The following is a 5,598-nucleotide window of genomic DNA, read 5'->3' on the forward strand; positions in this document are numbered from 1 at the left end:
CGGTTACATGACCCACTTTATCCATGTGTGGAACATGAGCATGTGCAAGTGCAAGTGCAAAATTGATAGAAGGGGGGGGGGAGGTCCAATGGAAATATGAGCACTAGCTGCCCAAGCTACCTCTGGTTTCAGGGGAAATTTTCTAATCCCTTTATCTGCCATGGGTACTGTTGGGTACTATTGGGTCCTGTGTGGTACTGTGCTGTACTGTGGGGGTACTATGGGGTGCTGTGAGGATACTATGGGGTACTGTGTGGTACTGTGGGGGTACTACAGGGTACTGCATGGTACGGCTGGTTACTGCTGGTTACTGTGGGTACTGGGGAGTACTGGGTGGTACTGGGTAGCACTGGGGGGTTAATAGGGGTACTGGGGGGTACTTGGGGTACTAGGGAGTACTGGAGAATACTGTGTTATTCTGTGGAGTACTGTGGGGTACTTCAGGGAAATGCTGGGCACTGCTGGGTACTGCCGGGTACTACTGGGTACTGGGGGTACTGGGTGCATACTGAGGGAATGAGGGGGTACTGTTGGGGTACTGCAGTGTACTGTGTGGTATTGGGTGCAGTTGGGGGTACTGACAGATACTGTTGGGGTACTGCAGAGTATGACCGGGTACTGGAGGTACTAGGGAGTAATAGAGGATATTGGGGGATACAGTGGAGTACTGTGAGGTACTGTTGGGTCCTGCTAGGTTGGGTTGCTGGGTACTACTGGCCGGGTGTTAGGGATACTAATGGATAATGGGGGTACTAAGGGGTAATGAAGTTACTATAGAGTACCGCAGTGTAGTGGGAGGTACTGCAGGGTGCATGGTACTGCAGTACCCTGTAACCTGCAGTACTCTGTACCCTTCAGTTCACCGGCACCCTGCAGTGCCCTTGTACCCTGCAGTACCCTGTACCCTGCAGTACCCTGTACCCTGCAGTACCCTGTAACCTGCAGTACCCAGTAACTAGGGTTTCCAATCTGCAGAATTCCATTGCACGAAATTGCGTAATGGTTGCTTCCCCTTTTGTCATTTCATTGTGCGCAATTGCGCTATAATTGCAAAAAAGAAGGTAATTAAATATTTGTGGAATTGCTCATAATTGCGTGCAGCGAAATTGCTTTTCCATCTAAAAATCAATATTTTTAACTGTTCAACTTACAAATTTTTATTATTATTATTAAAGATTTATTCACACACATTTAATATACATACATAAATTACATATTACATACATTAATGGTATAGTTTAAATTTGTTTTGTTATGAATGATATTAGATGTATTCATTATTCACTCTCATAATCTCCAATTTTATAAACCTGCTATTCTAAAGAAATCTATAGTCAGACTTTTGATAATATTTTTCTTTCAGAAATAAATTCCTTGCCCTTAAAAAGTTGATTTAGGAAAAGTATCAAATTTTGGTAACAATAAAAATGTCAGCAATATTTAGAAGTCAGCTCGTAATTAAGACACATTCTAACTGCATACAGAATTTTTCAGCATATTCTTGATGTTTCTAATAGACTTGTCATCCAGACTAATCAAAGGGTGTAAACCCATTATCGATGTTGCAGGTAGACTTGACATCTACATTTCGTACTCATCAAAGGGTCTAATCCAATTTTTGGGAAAGGGTGTAAACCCATTCCCGATATTTCTAGAAGACTTGACATTCACAATAATCAAAGGGTATATAAACCCATTCTCGATGTTTCTAGTAGACTTGACATCCACAATTATCAAAGGGTGTAAACCCATTCTCGATGTTTCTAGTAGACTTGACATCCACAATAATCAAAAGGTATAAACCCATTCCCGATATTTCTAGTAGACTTGACATCCACAATAATCAAATGGTATGAACCCATTCTCGATGTTTCTAGTAGACTTGACATCCACAATAATCAAAGGGTGTAAACCCATTCTCGATGTTTCTTGTAGACTTGACATCCACAATAATCAAAGGGTATAAACCCATTCTCGGTGTTTCTAGTGGACTTGACATCCACATTTATCAAACGGGAACCTGAAAGGTTTCCTCTCGAACATACAAGTTCTGCAAGGGATTCGGCCCTAGTCCTCTCATAATTAGCAAACATTTTGCATGCTTTTCTCCAGAGAGAGATGTTGACTCCTCAACTGCTCTCAACAGCAGATAGAAGAATGGAAATATAATTTTCTAGTTAATTAACAATCTAAAATGATACATTGGATGAACAATAAAATGGAAACTTTTTTTGATTAAAATTGTAAGATTTGTTTAATCAAAATAAGATATTTTGCTACAGTGAGAACCAGAAAACTATGGAAGAGAAGAAGCACATCACAGTGTATTTGATGTTGTTACAAATTAGCAAAAAACATTAATTAGTATCTAATTAAGTCACTTATTCATTTTAAATTGAGTCTAAAATGTCGTCTTCTTATGCCGGAGTTTTCTGGTTATCATGCTGCAAATGAATATTATAAAACAAAAGCTTAAGCTTAAATTCCATTTTTTTTAGCATTTGAGGCTGAAATTTTAGTGAAGTTCAGTTTAGAGTATGCCATTACCAAAGTTTAAATTGAATTTATTGTTATTGAAAGGAATTAACCTATAATTAATTGCATAATTGTGTGCCATAAGGTTTAAATTGAATATTATCAAAAAGTCGAAACACAAACGCAAGAAAGTTGGACAGAATTGCGGGCTATCGCGCGCAATTCTGTTGCGTTTAATGCGTGAAATTATTATGGAATTGCGCGCAGTTAAATTCACTTGCGTTGGAAACACTACCTGTAACCTGCAGTACCCTGTAACCTGCAGTACCCTGTAACCTGCAGTACCCTGTAACCTGCAGTACCCTGTAATCTTCAGAACCCTGTAACCTGCAGTACCCTGTAACCTGCAGTACCCTGTAATCTTCAGAACCCTGTAACCTGCAGTACCCTGTAACCTGCAGTACCCTGTAACCTGCAGTACCTTGTAATCTTCAGAACCCTGTAACCTGCAGTACCATGTAGCACTCACACTTAAAATAATAGTTAAAAGCTTTAAAATTCGTGATTTATAAATCTTTGCAACCAAACTGTCATTTTAATTCAGAAGTTTAAATGTTGTTTTATTCTTGATAACCAGACGCCTCAATTTACCCCATTATCCTCAAATAGTAAGGATATTATATAATATAAAACATTGGTAACATTTAAGTATTCAATCAATTTATATCAATGCATTGTTGTTAACCGTTCTTATTTACAGGATTGAAATATACCTTCTACGTAAGCTATCTTGTATTGATTTGTAGCCAATTGAAAAAGACCTCTGGAATCAATTGCCAAATCTTCTATTGCCAACCTTCTATTGCCAACCTGAAAACTTTAGTTGCCCGGGGAATGTTGCTTGAGATACAAAGATCCCTCCTTTCTCCGGGAAGCCAACTCTCTCATGTTCTTATTGCCATGTTTCGAGACCCCCCCCCCCCCCCCCTTAAACCAAAAACAACTTTATGGGGGGGGGGCATTTTAAATATATAAACTTTCGGTTGTTTAAATCATCTATAGACCATTATAAAACAAAGTCACTTAAAAATAGGTATTTCAAATTTAAAACAATTTAAAAGTGATAATCAAAATATAGACAAAATCAAGGCGACCAAAGATTAACAGATTAATTAAAGTTTGACTGTATGTTCATGGGGTGGTGGTCAAATGTGTCTCCTGCATGTGGTCGGGGTGGTGGGGGGGGGGGGGGGGAAATAATTTTCAAAATAGAAAATGACCGGATCAAGATTAATCAAGATTAGGATAGGGTTAAGCATTCTAATTAGACATAATACCAATATATTTTTTAACTTTAATAATCTATTTTAATAAAATTTTACAATATATTTAATTTTTATATGATATCAGATGGAAATATTTTGAGATTTCTTTATTTCTTGTTCTTCAATCTATCTCTCAATCATATTTCGGCTAATTTTAAAAATACAATCTTTTTGCATGTCCTTACAGTTAGCCAAATTGCAAGTAAGAACTATTTTTCTTGACCCTGTATCTCAGAACTGTTCTGAATTCTTGAATACATTTTCAAATAGCTGGCCATGCAATTTGTAGTGTTTAAATCTCTCTTCAGTTTTTGCATTTTTTCTATAGTAGTGTTTGATCATATTTTGCTTGATTCAGCTTTTCAACACATTTTCCAGCATAAATTATTTTCAGGTAGGAATACAAGGAGGGGGTTTAGTATGTGACGTTTGCCATCCTGTGTATTTGTCTTCATTCGCTATCAGTGAAATAAATAGAAGTTTTCTTCTTTTTTCTTGTATCATGTTTTTACACTTTCCAAATAGTTTTTATGACATCGAGTTGTGGAGCAGGCAGGAGAGAGATAAGGAGGTTTGTAGGAGGAAGGGTATAGGGGATTACTTCCTGTGTTTCTTCTTTTATACAGTTTCCCAAACAAGGAGCATTAAGGAAACCCATAACTGCACTCCTTGTGCAAAATGGGGAGTTGAAAGCCCTGAAGCCCCATTGAGAGGAAACTTCCATAGCAGTCCAGTCAAGTAAAAACTTAAAACAGCTCTTCCCCAGAGAGTAAGTCTGGGACCACTTATAAGATTTCTCTTCAGAGAAAGTCAGGAAACTGAAAAGATCAATACATAATTGGATATCAAGCTATCTTTATTTTGATAAAATTGTATATAGTGGTTTGTTAAGAAAATAAAATCTTTTTCCAATTCAGTTAACTTTCAAGGAAGAAAGAATCTGTTTGTAGGTTAATATCATACAGGTGAAAATAATCTTTATCTATCTCAGATATCTTAAAGAACACCTTTAATTCATCAATTAAATTTAGCTAAACTATTTGCACACCAGTCTCAGCACTTGATATAGAATACACACTACGTTAAGGTGAATTGCAGTTTTATTAAAATAAGTAACCCTATCGCGATTGGGCTTTTTTATCTAATACAGGTGGGGGGAGGGGGGGGGGTATTTCCACCTTCCTATGAATTTGCCCTTAGAGTTGAAAAAGGGGAGTGTGATACATGTCCCTAGTCTAATTTAAGGCCTGCTCATTAAGAAACACAAATTAGACTTCTAATTAACTTCAATAGTTAGGGTGTAAGGGATTTTTTAAAGTACAATAAGTATGTCGAAAATATGTTCAAAAATAGTTATTTTTACTTTTGACAAATATTATAATATGTAATTATATCCATTTTTCAAGGGCTTCCTAAATATATAATTCTTATCCCTGTTATAGCTTAACCCTATCTCTGCTGGGGTACTTGAAAACCAGGATATGGTGGGGGGGTCAAAAAAATTTGCAATTTTGCAAAAATTAAATTTTTTATCGCAAAATCCCGTTATATAGAAAAAAAATATTTGCAAAAAAAAAATGTCCAAAAAATGAAAAATTATACATTTTTGAAAAGCCCTTGACCATGCCATTTCAAATATGCAAAAAATTTTGCAAAATTTTAAATAACCTGATTTTTAATCAAGAAAAACTGAAAATGTGCAAATTTCTTTTAACAGGTTGTTTGCAAAAAATTTGTAATTTTTTATCGCAAAACTTGTTAAATTCGTTTCCTTTTGTCAAAAGCTTTCCAAAAATAT

The sequence above is a fragment of the Eurytemora carolleeae genome, unplaced genomic scaffold (assembly GCF_000591075.1).
Source record: "Eurytemora carolleeae unplaced genomic scaffold, Eaff_2.0 scaffold172, whole genome shotgun sequence".
Taxonomy (NCBI): domain Eukaryota; kingdom Metazoa; phylum Arthropoda; class Copepoda; order Calanoida; family Temoridae; genus Eurytemora; species Eurytemora carolleeae.